Below are 16403 nucleotides of genomic sequence, written 5' to 3'. Positions count from 1 at the left end.
AGTTTTAAAAAATCCCACTAGGACCAACATCTTTCAGAACAACAGTCTAACATTAAACAAAACTTTCTAAGGAAAATATTTAGCATCACAGAGAGTTGAGAAACGTCTGTTACTCAGCATCACAAAATACTCAGTAGGTCTACATTTAAGATTGTTCATGCCATGACATTAACACACCTTTGGGTTAATATATCTTATTTTAAAAGGAAAACAAAGAAACAAACCAAACGATTGACGAGGAATTTATCTTTAATCGCTCCTTGATAAGGAGAGAACTCTGATAACTGGACTCCTTTCTATACCATTTAACGATGATATTCTCTATGAAATTGCATTTACATTTAGTAAAACATTTAAAACTAGAGATAGAAAAATGGCAACCACAGAGAAAGACTTAAAGATAAGTAAACTTATAAAAATGGTTTTTTAAAAAGTGTACTGCCCTCAAGCAAAAAAAGAAAGCAAAATTTGTTCACTTTGAATTATTCTTCTGTTAAAAAAAATTAATGGGTAAAAGCCTATCCTTATTAATGTCAGAAAGATGTTGTTAGGGTTTAACTTGAGAGGGTTGAACTTTTGAAAAAAATTATCCTATTCTGTTTTCTGCTGAACTAAATTCACTGTATAAATCAACTAACTAATTTTCTGAAGAGGAAACAGCTATACACAGCAGCACATCCATGATGATTTAAATTTGACAGTTCACCAGGCATGGCTGACTTGAGCAAAAAAGAAACAAACTGATTTAAAAAAAACTCAACTAAAATAAAATTTAGTTATAATACATTGGCTTACTAATTTTGATTAGTCATATTTGATCAACATTTCAAAACAAGATAGTACCAGTTAAAAATAAGATTTTAAAAAATCCAAAAATTGTTCAGTGAAAAAGTCTTCAAATTTTGCATTGTTTAACTTCAAATGATTGTAGACTTAGACTAACAGTTTTCTCATTATGACATATACTTTTGCTACTCTTGATTTTTATTTTTGTATTGTTCACTGGTTATATTATGTAACATAATTTTCTGTTAAGTTAAAATAGTTTGAATTATTACATTACAGTATAAGAGGTTTTAGAAAAACATATAACTAGGATAAATGTATAAAAGGATAAAGAATAGTTTTTAGACAAATTTTATACAGACAAATAGCTAGTTCAAGGTAATAAAGTGCCTTCTTTTCTAGGTAATTTATCATTAAATATTTTAAGGCTTTTTAAGAAACTCAACATTATCATAAGTTTGATAGTATATGGAGTTATTAATTAGCATTTTTTGTAGTTTTTATTTCATTTAATCCACATGGTAAATTTTAATAATTAGCCGCTTAAAATTATAAATTTGAATCAATTCTGAATTCACTTCATAGGGAAGGGGAAAGATGCATAATTTCTAAATGCTGAGATTTCTAAGTAAGACTCATGTTGCTTGTGAACACTATAGTTTATGTCATAATATACAGTAGCCAATGCCCCTCAGAAAATTCAACAGAATATTTAATCCCATGGCAAACAGGGCTATCATTTCATTATTTCACTCATATATTCTGTTGCTTTACATTTAAAATGATTGTGCATTTAAATGAAAAAGGCCAGAGAAAGCCTAAGGTAAAATTTTCAGACACAGGCACAATGAATATATTTTATTGCAAAAGTTTATGCATAATTTGTATTGATGCTAACATCTAATGTTAAGCATTTATATTCATGTTCATTTTGCTTCTACTACCATGGTTGTATGACAGTAAAATTCTGGTAACCTAATAGAAGTGTGTGTGTGTGTGTGTGTGTGTGTGTGTGTGTGTGTGTGTGTGTATCATAGCCATAATGATATAGAGTCCTATTTCTTCCAAGTCTTGTCATTTCTCTTTGGGAGATATGGGTATGCTTTAAGCATAGCTATGTACTTGGCTGTCTTGGCAGCTCCAAATTTTAGATAAATTTTTATTATATGAACATCAGCTACTCAACTGTTTATTACCAATGAAAACTAATTATCATGTTTGAATATTCTTTTTCAGAAATTTAATTGTTTTTATCAGAAAGTTACTAAAATCAAGTATAAGATTAAATCGTCAAGATACCTAAAATATTTTTCTGATTACCACTGGATTAATCTAAAATGTTTCTTAAATGAAATATTTTGAGGTTAGGATGGTAAAGGAAAGCTAAAACTCATTGCAAGTAATGGTTTAAGCTAAATATTCCATATAATTAGGAAAACAGTAGGAAAAAAGTGCTAGTCTTAAAAATGTGTTTGGTTTTGACTCTAAAGCCTAGTAAGAATAATTCCTGGGAATTAGAAATAAATTAAAATAGCATAAATCTTTATAATTGCACATTCTTTTACCAAAGTGCCACAAGTTACCAAATATTTTTATAAAATGCACGTGATGCTACTTTTCAAAATCTAAGTACATATACAGTTTTACCTTTTTCATACTAGTATAGTACAGTTTCACAAACAGCACAAATATAAACAGGAAGATGAATTATACTTTCTAAAAACAGTATAGCCTTTAAAATAAATGCTAAGAGCCTTTGTCATTATGAGGATTCAAATCCAGTACTATGTAGTAAATGCATTCTCCTAAAGCCAGAAAATACCATTCAGAGTTTGTTTAGGCAAATTTTAGTAATACTCTGCCATGCAATGCACAGAAGTCATTTTTAAAAAAGCATATTGGTTTAGTTATCCTCTTTTTATCTATTTGACTATGTTATACTTACTGTCTTCAATCACTGAACTGGCAATATATGTAATAACCAAGTTTTGAAAACAATATTAAACACTGAGTTTTCTAGTCTTAACTACTCATTCCCTTGAAGTATAGCAAAAATGTTTGATGCATGGGTTATTAATTTTCATGCTTCTACTTCTTTAAATAGAAACACTAAATGGAAATGTACAGAGATAACATTATAAGAACAAAGAACATTAGAGACAAATCATCAGTATATGGAACAAATAAAATAATATGCAATGGTATGAATGTTTCCATATTATTACACTTCAATTAAAAATGAGTACTTCTCTTATACATGAAATAATTATACTAATGTATAATGTATAATAAGTGGCATACACATAAGAGTAAATTTTGAATATTTTTGTTGTTTTGTTTGTGATGAAATTAAAATAGAAGAGTTGTCTCATAAACTAAAATAAAAAAATTTCATAAGAAAAAGAGAATGTAAAATTATGATTCTTCATGATAGGTCATCTGGGTTCTGCTATGCCACAGACTAAACATTGAGGTGTAGTATCCTAACTAATCAGGGTAAAAAAACACAGAGGTAAGACTATACTTTTAATTGGGCGCTGGGGCTCATGCCTGTAATTCCAGCACTTTGGGAGGCAGAGGTGAGAGGACTGCATGATTCCAGGGGTAGGAGACCAACTTGGCAATATCTCATCTCCACAATAAACCAAAAAAAAAAAAAAAATAGCCAGGCGTGGTGGCACATGCCTGTGGTTCCAGCTACTTGGAAGGCTGAGGCGGAAGGATGACCCGAACCCAGCAGGTTGAGGCTGTGGTGGCTGTGAGCATGCCACTGCACTTTAGCCTGGGTGACAAAGTGAGATTCCAACTCAAAAAACAAACAAAACAACAAACAAACAAAACCAGAGGTACTAATGTTATAATTAGAATTAGTTCATGCCGCAGAACATAAAATGACTATAAAAAATAACCCCTTCCTTTTCCTACAGTTTGAGAATCTCAATCTTAGTTATAAAAACCACTACAGAAAATCATCTGAAAGAAATGCCCAATGCGATACATTCTTCATCTTTTGAAGATGTAGAATTAGATACAAACTGGTATCCTCATGTTCTGAAATAATTAACACGCTTTTAAAACACAAGTAAAATCAGAAAGGATCAAGTATAATCATTCACTGATAATAACTTCTCCAAACCTAACACGCTAGCAGGTTAACCACAATAAGATGACTAGATATTCATCTTATTTAATTTAATGAAACTACTCATGGTTTCTTGGTATACAAACACAATCCCATGTTAGTGAATAATCGTCTTAGATAATTTCAGCATTGGAAATTCACTAGAGAAATACTTCCAATCAACACCGAAATACAGAAGATTCTTAAGAGAAGCTGCAGATGTGTAGAAGCTCTACACTATATGTGCTATTCCAACTATTTTTAGTGCATGTAATACCCCAAATAATATAAAATTCCACAGTCTCTGGTTAACATGCACAGATATTTTCCTGACTTTGTAAAAGCTAGGCCGTTGTATTTACCTAAAATAGCTTTTCCCTGGTAGCAGTCTTCTAGTGTTGACATAAATACTGAACATACCTGTGAGAACTGTTTCTACCCTATAATTTAATCCTGTTTTCTATTATTCAGCTCTTATGTAGCACTTCTCATTTCAAAAATGCCTCACCACTAGTTTATAATAGCTGTTTCTCATTGTATCCCGATGAGGAAGGCAAAGGTTAATAAACTGCCTGTGCAGTGGGGAGTTGCACAGTGTCTATAATGGGCTTCGGTAGCTGTTCTGCCCTATGCTGTGTGTATCTACATCTTATGCTCTTTGGGGCCAAAGACTGGATCTTGCTATCTGCTGTATTATCCAGACCTAGCCTAGTGTTTAGCTCATGTCTCATGCAAAATAAATATCTGCTGATTTGATGAATGAGAAATGGGACTGAGAAAACAGAACCAATAACCTCACCATAACACTCCCTGGCTCCCAGCCCCCAGGAAAAGCTGTGCTGGTCCACTTCTGCTTCTCTACTAATATAAGGTGGTCGTATAACACATCTTAAATAACAGGATCCATAGCACTGCTCATCTTAAATAATAGAGTAACATTACTCACTGTTGAATCATTATAGCAAAACCTATATGGTATGTTTCCTGGAGTACCAATGACATGACCGACTGTTATTACAACTCCTTCTAAAACTTTGAATTACTCATCTTTACCTTTGCCAAGTGTTTAAAAGTTGTGCTTCTGCATATGATAGATAGACCAGTCTGTTTCTGTTCTTTAGCTAGTTCAGGTATAATGAATCAAGGAAATAATCCTTGCAGCTGCAATCATTAGCCTGAATATGGAGAATATCGGAGGGAATGAAAAGACAGTTGCACATATTCAGCAAAGGGCATCTGGGGACCAGTGGTTCTTCATTTTTTTGGAAATTAGGACAGGAAACCTAAGAGCTGTAAGAAAATGGTAATTTTATTGAACTAGGTGAATACTTTTCTGACTCTAAAACTCTATATTGTGCTATTTCTTCCTCTGAAAAGACAGCAATCTGTACAGTATTCAAAATATATTCTCTTTTTAAGAAAAAAGGATAGTTAAACCAAATTTGATTGTTTTGGAACTCTTGAACAACAGTTATTAAGTGTTTTCTTTAAACCACAATTACTCCTTCCTTTGCAATGATACCATGTAAAGTCTTTTAAATCCTGTAAGTCTTCTTAAATTACATCAGTATAATGTGGATTTTATAATATTTCATGTTGTTGGCAAAATTCATACCTAGAAGTTTGTTACTATTCCCACCGCTTTACCTGAACGTGTCCCCTAAAGTACAATTCATTACTTCATTTATAATTTCAACGAGAAGGTATAACTTTATCTTGCAAAAATTAGAGTTATTATTTAAAATTTTATCAGGGGAAAACCAGATGATTTTGATATTAAGTTAGACTCTCTAATATAAATTGCTGTACATGTAAAGAAAGACTACTTTTAATTACAACATTTTGACTGAGAAGCAACAAAAGCATTATTAATTCAAAAACCAGGAAGCAAAAACTTACCTATTAACCAGACCACAAATAGAGGGGAAGAGGAAAGATGATTTACTATCAGCTTTAACATCTGTTCAACCTAGGACTTCTCAAAACACTTCAAGCATAGTGTGCTTCCTGAGAAATTAGGTTTTTAAGTTTTTTTTTTTTTTTTAGAGGATCGTGCTCTGTTGCCCAGGCTGGAGTGTAGTGGCACGATCATAGCTCACTGCAGCCTCAAACTCCTGGGCTCAAGTAATCCTCCTGCCTCAGCCTCCCAAGTAGCTGGAATTATAGATGCATACCACCACGCCCAGTTAGTTAAAAAAAAATGTAGAAATGAGATATTGCTATGTTGTTCAGGTTGTTCTCAAATTCCTGGCATCAAGCTCTCCTCCCACCTCAATCTCCCAAAGTGCTGGTATTATAGGCATGGGCCACCGGGCCCCACCAGAAATGAGGTTTATAATACTTTACAACCTAAGAACTCTTTACCTTTATAACATTAAACTGATATGATTACTCATATTCAAATAGGAACAAAGGCCATGTCCTCCTTTTTTCCACCTGACAACAAACACTATTGACAGGTAACTAAACTTAATTACTGTAACTAAAGTCATGATGAACTGTTTAGAGAATTCAATTCATATTTTTGAGTAACTGCTCAAAACTAGTTATCAGTCTTTAGACTGTAGAAAATGTATCCTCAAAGTTTAGTATGACAACACTGCAAGTCCTCCTTATGGGTTAAGTTATACTAATAAGATTCTCTTGGTAATTCAAATGTAACTGCCCTTGTATAAGAAATAAGACTTAGGCCAAATTTTGCACTAAAGTAGGTCATGCACAGGGAAGTTTTATTTCAGTACATTTGGAATTATCAGAATGAAATATGAGTATGGTAAAATAATTTAGGATCCAGAAGAAGAAAAATAAGTATGAGGGGGAGAAGGAAAGTATGTGTCTTTAGTGGTAGGCAAGAGTATGACAAAGGAGAGGGAAGTATGCGAATTTCGGTAGGGGAGAGAAATGAGAAAAAAGTAACTGAGAGGGATTTAGAGAATGGGAATAATCTGAACCATTGATATTCTATCAGTACTCTGGTTACATCTCTTATTGCATTTGGGTGCCTTTTTCCATAGAACTGATATAAGCATAGTACTATATGGCTATTCTTTCTCTTGCTGAATAATTGTATAGTATAAACATTGAAAATCATACACTAAAGGTAAGAAAGTGACATGTGACAACGTTCTGGGATCTCTTTGTGTTCCTGCAGCTCCTTATTTCAGAGTATAGAAGGTGGAGATGGTAAGGATGGGGGTGGAGTGGCCAGCAGTCAGCTCAATCCTCTCCTTTATTTAGTTATGTTGAATTTCAGTCATCTTTTTTGTTAAGAATAGAGTTCTCTTGAAAAAGACAAGAGAAGAGAGTAAAAATTTACCCTTTAGATTGATTGGTACACAGTTGGCTATAGTTTGCTAGAAACACAGTATTAATCTTTGCTTATATTTATTGCTGCTTCCCAGAATCTCAATGAATTTTTTGTATAACGTGGCAAAATATAGGCAAGTTTAACTGGAATTTATGGAAAAACAAAAATGTAATCTGGATGTTGCTCTTATTGTATCTTCTCTCCTTTTAGTTATATAACCTTTGCTAGAAATTCCAAATCAAAGTAAGTGTTTAATAATACAATACATCCTAGAATGGGATCCATGACTAACACTTTTCAGAGCCCATGAATTTTATATATGGGCTACTGGTGGAACAGTAGCACACCACTAGTATAGAAAGGAGACCAATTCACTTAAAACTTTTAGTGGGAAGGAAACAAGATTTTATCTTATGCTACTTGGTGCACAATCAAGTGTGTATATATTAGATCACATTTTTAAAACTATTCTGAATGCCAGTTATTGGGGCTTACTTTATAATGATTATCTTACCACTTCAAATCCAAGGGGCCACATGTTCACCAGCTTTAATGAACAGGTTAAATGTTCATCAGCTTTAATGTTCAACAGGTTATATTCAGAGTCAAATATCCAATGCATTCCCAGTTTCCTACAGAAATAATCTTATTACACAATCTTATAATTCTAAAAATAAATAAGTGAGAAAACTCTATTAGTTCTGAGAAGAAAATACTAATATCCTCAACAGAATTTATCTATGAGTGATGCCAAGTATTCATCTGCAAAATTAAAACTGTAATAAAAAGTCAGACAATTATTTCCCAGATATCTTTCTTTTTTGTAATTCCAGCTGAAACCCACCAAAGGTTTATGCTATTCAAATTCACATATGACAATATCATCTTCATCTGAAATTAGAGAGGAAAAAATAAAAATAAAAATAAGCAATTTCCTTAGCACAATGCCTAGTCCATGAGAGGCATTCAATTTTTTTCTTTTCTTTTTTTTTTTTTGAGTTGGATTCTCACTTTGCACCCAGGCTGGAGTGCAGTGGCATGATCACCGCTCACTGCAGCCTTGACTTCCTGGGCTCAGGCGATTCTTCCACCTCAACCTTCCAAGTAGCTGGAACTACAGGTAGATGCAACCATGCTCAGCTAATTTTTAACATTTTTTGTAGAGATGTGGTCTTGCTATGTTGCCTAAACTGGTCTGGAACCCCTAGGCTCAATAAACCCTCCTGCCTTGATCTCTCAAAGTGCTGGGATTATAGGCATGAGCTACTGTTCCTGGCCTGTATTTGTTGAAAAAGTATATGAATGCTCTCATTTCCTTCAAATTGCCATTTCTTACCTCACATAGTGGCTTCTTACTCTGCATTACAAATGCAGTATGGTTACAAAGAAAAGCATAGGCACATACTTAATTAGTTAAAAAAAAAAAGCTCTGAAACACCTCAGCCACATGTCATTATTATCACTAATACCATTAACATAAAAATTGCATACATATAAATCAATTTGATCGTAGAAACAATAATAACACAGATTCTTAGCTATACAATTTTCCTTTTAAAAATTCAATTTTCACTTTAGCACATTGAAAATTCTAATTTCAAAGATATAAAATTTTGTTTAAAGAAATTCAATTAATGACACTAAACTAGGACATTGTTTGCTTCACTAGAATGAACAGTAAAAATTTGCAATCATTAGAAAGGATATTCATGTGCTATTTCATGTAAACAATTTTCAGAGTAAGAGGTTTAAAGTTTCATTAGTATCAAAGGAAAATAGAGTTCCAAGGGCTAAAAGATAGAAAAAATATAGTTCAATAAGAAAGAGGAAAAGATTGATGGTCTAAACAAGAGGCTTTTTAATGATAGTCACTGGGGCCTAAATAATAATGGGTCCTTACAATACTGAAACCAAGTGTTAAATGTGCATCAACTTTCAAAAAGCTACTTTTTTCAGCGTCAAATGATCAGTGACTTAAGCTTGGAATAATATTTTCAACTTTAAAATAAACAGGTGAGAAAACTGTTCTAGCGGAGAGATAAAGACAGAAATATTCTGAATGAAACCCACGTAATCCTCTTGATTTTGAAGCAAAGTAATTGCGAAGCAGACCACTTAATAAGGTCTAGTTCAAGTTCTGAACTGACAAGTTAAATGATTTTGACAAGTCGCTTAATATTTTTAATACTTCCCCTATCTGTTAGGAAATGAGGGTGGTATATTACTCCTAAAGACTCTTCAGGCAAAAAAAGATCAAAGTTGGCAGATTTAGACAAGAAAAAAAACTGTCAAATCACTGTGGGTTTCTATACCAATACTAGAAAACAGGTGAATGTAATCCTTTTAGTGCTAGGGCAATTGATCCCCAACAAAAATCATGCAAACTGACTAATGTTCATTTTTTTTTTTTAACAAAGAAAACAAAGAAGTTCTGATTTTCCTTCAGGAATAAAACTAAGCTTTGATATTTCCCAGTCTGTGGGAGTTTATTCATTTTCTTAATAGTGTCTTAATAGTGGGGAAGTAGAAAATTTTAATTTTGATAGAATCTAACGGATCATTTTTTTCAGTTCTTTTGTTTCCTGTCCAATAAATTTTTGTTTCCACAATTGTGCACTTTTATATTTGACAGAAAGCAGTTTCAAGAGATTAAAACTAGTCCAACTCCCTTGCCACTGCTCTAGCTAAAAGTTCCCATGGTAAAAGGAGGCTCCCTTCTAATTTTGCTTAATTTTGTTATACTGTCTAGAGAACCATCCATTGTGCGACTTGGCAAGAATAATGATATTAATTAATATGTATTAAATGTTCATTATATGACAGACACTTTGCCAACAACTTCATATGTCTGAAGACATTTACTTTTCTTTACGTGAACGCTGGTTGACTAGGTTCTGTGAGGGCAAGGAACTTATGTTTTGCTACTGACACAATCCCCTTGGCCTAGAAACTGAATGCTGAATGCTGAATAATACATTCTCACAAGAACTCCATACAGTTTATATAAATTGCCCCAATCATATAAATTAGACCTTAACTCAGGACTGGCTGACACTGAGGTCTGTACTGTTTACTCTCTGTACTAGGCCACTGAGACTGCCGGAAAACTTTAGGGGACCCAGTACCTAAAAGTATAGCTGAAATTACTGCTATTACATGGAGGAAATGGATTAAAATTACTGTTGTTTTATTCTTCTCCTAGCAAAAGGCAAATGTGGAACTTCTATTAAGCTCTTCCTTGATAATCTTAGGCATATTGATCTGACTTTTTATATGTATAACTACATGGTAATTTGTGCAAATTGAGACACTATGAAATTTTATGACCATAAATATAGAACATCTAGAATAAATACAGATAGATTCAATCTCCATGTAAGAATTTAGAATTCAGTCTGCTAATTCCACAGTGATGATATAAAACCATGGTTAACTGGAAATGCTAGGGAGCAAGGACATTTATTGAACAGTATCTCCTACTTAATGGAATGCTTTTAGTCCTATTGAAATAGAAATATTTGTAATATGTATTATCTTGATTTTCTGCTTTAATACATTTAACATACATGATTAATTTTGAGTGTGTGAATGAGAAAATCTCAGTGCTTAGGGTCTTTATTGTTAGCAACTATAATCACTGTGTAGTGATGATGATGAAGAGTGGGTTCTTTTATTGGTTTGATAAATACCTAGAACATTCCTTTTTAGCACATTTTTGAAAGAGCCTGCTTCCAACTTATTACATGATCATTTATCCTCTTGTTCGTAAGAGTGTAGGGAAGATTCACCTGATTTTTAATTCACTGAATTTACTAAGCAAATGAAGTTTTACCTCTTAAATTCTCTAAATACGAATATTTTTTTGAGGGCTACTCTGTGATGCAGGTGCCATGACAAGACTCATCACAGCAGGTCAAGAAGGGATCAAGTTCTGGAATGTTAGATAAGGTGGAAAGCTCAGGCAGGGAGTCTCAAGCACAGAGCGTCAAAGACTCGAGGATCTGAGGCTCTAGGCAAGCGTCTATGCACAGACATCAGCACCAATATAATGAACTACGAAGTCTTCCGCCAGAGCCAAAACAGAGAGGACGCTGAGTGCAAAATCGAGACTAAAGGTGATGAAAACCAAAAATAACCTATAATGCACTTCAAAAATCTCTTTATATTATCTATAAAAACATGTATTCAATTTTAAATTTAGATTTCAAGTTTATCATTTTAACATCTGTAATGCCATAAAGGCTTCAATGAGCTTGTTAACCCGCCTGGGCAGCAAGACCTCATCTCTACAATAAATCAAAAAATCAGCTGGGCATGGTGGCGCATGCCTGTAATTCCGGCTACTCAGAAGGCTGAGGCGGAAGGATCGCTGGAGCCCAGCAGGCCGAGGTTGCGGTGGCTGGGAGCGGCCACTGCACTCCAGTCTGGGCGACAGAGTGAGACTCCAACTCAAAAAAAAAAAAAAAAAAAACCTTAACATTTTACTAGGTAGCTAAGTAAATCCAGCACATCATTGCACCTACTGGGGCCTTGGTCTTCTTCCTCTGTTATGTGGAGGATAGTGATATTGAACTAAACTAAATCAGTAGTTTAATCAGGATGAAATGAGATATGTGTAAAAAAATTTGAAAACAATTTCAACATACATGTAAATGATCATAATTTAAAATTCTTGATTTGTCTTACATTTAATTGAATTAGAAAACATTTAATGACTAATGACTAGTTACGGGAAAACTTTTAGGACCAACAAATCTTCTGTACCCATAACTAACTAAATTTCTCTATTAATAGTCTTCATTGCAACACCTGTATAGTGAAAATTGTTACAACTGCTGATTTACCAACACAACCAGGATAGAATCAGGCTTATTTCCTTTGACTAAGATATTGGAGAGATGGTCATCACAGTTGAGAACACTGATGGATTTGTGCAATCCAAACATATAAAGAGAAAAAGAGTGTATGAATATATTGTATATGCAAGGAGTTAAATAAAGTGAGGATGAATACAGAGAAGTCTAGCATAGGAAGGGCAAATATGTGGCAGGTATTTCACTACTCCTAACCTTCCTCATCTACTCCCCAACTCAGCCCCCATCCACATACAGAAACCTTTTATGACGAGCCTGAGTGGAGCTTCACAATCATCTCCAACCTAGGGTTCAGATGTCAGTACCTCTTGAACACAGTAGGCACATGGATGACACAGAATTGCCATTTTAATCCTAGGACATCAACAGAGATTAGGAACGAGGAAGATAGAATTATTGTTTAAAATAGTATCAATGTATTTCTCTAAATCTGTATCAATGAAGTATATTTTGAGTACTATGACAGAAAGAAGCTAATCGTATTTAAAGGATAAATTGTTAAGGAAAAAATAACATAGTATTTAATAATAGATAGCTTCAAGCACACTTCTCAAATATTACAACACATTGACTGACAGATAATTAAATTAATATTTATTTAATGAGAGCCTAATTATGCTCCAGAAACTGCTGTGAATCAAATAAACTTGGATGTAGTACACATAAAGCTAATGGCAGTGAAATGTTTGTCTTTTGTAAATTATTGTATCCCTAGTCCTGGAAGAGGACCTGGCACAAAGTAGCCACTCAGTGTCTTCTGAATGAATAGAAGAACAGCATCATTTATCTATTAAGCAAGAAAAAATATTTCTGAAATAAAATTTAGGATGTGCAGGGAACAAAAGATTTTATACTGCACCTTAATTTGAAAATATTTGAAATAAAAACAACATAATATTTTTTGTCAGGTTTAAAATGACCACTTTCATTAAAACTTGTCACCATTTAGATTTGGCTGTTAAAGTGCTGTGACTCTGAAGCAACAAGATTTCAAAGACAAAACAGCAACAGATATTAGTGATTAAGAGAGACGATTTAAGCAACCAGTCCAGTGCTAGGTATAGAAGGGAATGCAAAAGAAGAAAAAACAGTCTCTGGTTTTAAACTTAAATTCAACTTAAGGAAATAGAATTTTTATATGAGAAATTAAGTTTAAAATATACTTAATCAAGTTTTAGATTGTATATCTAAAAAAATCTTTTGGAACTGGAAGAATTGCCTATTTAAAACTTTTGTGTACAGGGCCAAAAGATAAGTCTTACTGATTATATATATCACGATCAACTAGTTTTTGTGTGAGTTCCAAGATAATTTATATATAAAATTAAACGGCAGGGTAAGAAAGGGAACTGGGCAAATTAGAGAAATAGCATACTACAACATTATAAAGCAGCCATAAATAAATATGAAAGGTGCCAAGAAGGAAAGGGTGGTTAATAAATGTCATATGAAGCAAAGAGGAGATGGAGAAAAATGAGAAAAGGCCATCGAAGAAAGTAAAAAAATAACTTTAAGGGAAGTTTCACTGACTCCAGGGATACAAAAGTTGAAAGGATTCTTACAAATCATCTTCTCTGACACAATCCCCTCAATTTATGGATAAGCAAACAGAGGTTAGGTGACTCGCCCCAGGCCAGCTAGAAAGCACAGACCTAGGACTTCTGAAGGGCAACACTGTACCTATATACTATACTGCTGCACACTATGAGGTCAATGACAAGACTGTAAAGACTTTTTAAAGTCCATGAATAACTGAAATAAGAGTCTAAATTATACACAACTATGTTTTGCTTTATTAATTATGGTATAAACCGTGAGTAATTTAGCATTCACGCTCAGTTCATAGTCATTTATAATAAATTTACTAACTAGTCATTTAGAATTGAGTTATTAAAAATCTACTTTAAGAATCAAATTCTATGTTTGCCTAAAATTTATTTTTCCATATAAAATGTAAAACACTTCCACAAAATAAAATATAGATTGTAGGTAATATGCCTCAAATCAGATGCAAATCACCTTAATGGAAGGTACTGCTTGAATGACAGTTTGGTGTATCATTAAATGTAATGTATGGATCTTTTTAAAAAATGAGTCAAACAGTAAGTGATGATTAACAAAGCAAAACACATATGGTTATCTAATGACTCAAAAGCTCCCTTAAATAGGAGTATAGTTTAATCATGCTTGAAGAACAATAATTCAAACTAACTGTAGTCATTGTAAATCATACCGGCATTTTTCATTCTAAATACATTTAACATTATAATTGATAAAGTAGGTAAATAATCATGAAATGAAGGCTCAGAACTTGGGAACTTTTCAGGCTGGAATTAACTATATAACAAAATATTGGCAAAATATTAGTGCCTAGCTCCTGTTAGAGACTACAAACAGAGGGAAGGTAGCATGTGCTCTGAGGAGTATGTGGCACGAAGGAAGTTCCAGTCATTTAGGGATGATAAAGGTGAACAATGATGAAAGAAAGATCTTAAGTGTGAGGAGACCACTGAAAAGAAAAATAAGTCGTCATTCAGCATGTTACTAACCAGCTGTACACAACTCCTTAGCTAAATATTTTCAACTCCAGGGATTTCCCCCCCTACTAAGAAACCGTTTCCAATTAGATAATGGAATTTAAAAAATGAGATTCATTTTTAAACATTTTATTTGCACTAAGTATTGTCAACATGTTGTAGGAGATCATTAAAGAAAAATCTGAGTGCAATAAAAATTATGGAATTATTAAAAATGGTTCAATATAAATAGCATTTGTCTGAAAAATCTATAAGGTAGCACTCATTATGAATTGTTAAATTCATAAAATGAAAGAAGATTCAGTTGTCATTGTCCAAGATCATTATCCAAGTTATCCAAGTCATCATTACCAAGGTCAACTAGTTTTTGTGCTAGTTCCAAGAAAATTTAGGCCAAGAAAGGGCAGATCATAAACAGGATACTCATAACATTTTTGGTTATTTAGATGTATACTGTTTACAGCAATTTAAGCTTTTATTGATTTTTAAAAAACATTTTAGTAACAGAGGGATAAAAACCTTTTAAAGAATAAGGGTTTTTAAAATGTATTTCTTGGGTTGAGTTTTTTCTTACTGCCAAAGATTTTGAAAATAACATTTGGAATAGTTCATTTGCAGAAAAATGCATTTTTATTTTTTACCTGTTTCCTCCCAAATTGTGTTTCCAATAAAGCTGTTTAAAGCTAACCAGTTTTATACTGAATTAAGCAGATTTTAAAATCATTTAGTAAACATCAGCAGTGTTAGATTCCAGAAAACTTCCAATCTACTACATATGTTATAATGTGTTATGGCAAAACAATCCTAAGAGCAGAAAAAGCCAAAGAAATTCTAGGATTAAGTCTAATTACCCGGGTAACTATAACTTCAAACTTCCAGCAAACAAACAAAATAATAAAAGCAAGCACAAAGGGAGTCCCCTAGGTCTCAAGAGGAATAAAGTCTTACCTTTCCCCATAAATCAGCAGAAAAGCTACCAGATAAAATATGCCTCATTTGAAGATTATAAGGATCTCATATCTTAACATAAGCACAATTGCATGTGAGAATTCTAACGATATGGGAGATAAGATTTGTACTTGGAGAGCTAAATGGCAATAACTATAAACCCATTATTGATGAAAGAAGGATTAAGAAAATATTTTGCCTATTTAAAAAAAGGTTGAGAAGAAAGTATTATGGTAGTTGCCAGGGGCTGGGGGAAGGGGAAGATGAGGAGTAGTTTAATGGGTAGAGGATTTCAGTTTTGCAGGACAAAAAAGTTCTGGGGATTGGTTGCACAACAAAGTGATTATATGTAATACTACTTGAACACTTAATATTATTAAACATTTAAAAATGGTTAAGATGGTAAATTGAATGTCATGCATTAAAAAATACAATTTAAAAAAATAATATACCACCAGAAGTGAGGTATTCGAAGATTAAGTATATTTTTTCTACCACTAGTAAACTGTAGATTTATATTGTATCTAAAAAAAAAGTTGAGAAAAGTCATAGGAGACTTAGAGGTGGTATCAATTTGTGGGAGATTGAAAGCCTGATTACTTGACTCAGGCTAGAAAGACGCAGAATGTTTTGGTTGTCAAATCAAGGGAGTATGCAACCAGCAGATAAATGTCAGGTAAGAACAGTTTAAACTTGAGTTTAGGAGGTAGGTGAGAAACCAGCATTCTCAGCGATCATTGTCCAGAAAGCTAGCCAATATGATAGTACACAAAACCTTTAAATACTTGGATTTATACATTTAGCCTCTCAGTGTTTAAAGTAAGCCCTAT

The 16403-nt window shown here is 33.1% G+C and overlaps 1 protein-coding gene across 1 annotated transcript in view; it reads right to left on the bottom strand.

Annotated features, from left to right (window-relative positions):
* The window catches only part of PURG (purine rich element binding protein G), a 34004-nt gene that overhangs the window by 1402 nt on the left and 16199 nt on the right, over positions 1–16403 (bottom strand). The window lies entirely within an intron of this gene.

The sequence above is a fragment of the Carlito syrichta genome, unplaced genomic scaffold, assembly GCF_000164805.1.
Source record: "Carlito syrichta isolate Samal-C Ts95f unplaced genomic scaffold, Tarsius_syrichta-2.0.1 Scaffold249669, whole genome shotgun sequence".
Lineage (NCBI taxonomy): Eukaryota > Metazoa > Chordata > Mammalia > Primates > Tarsiidae > Carlito > Carlito syrichta.
This window is presented reverse-complemented; position numbering and strand designations above follow the sequence as displayed.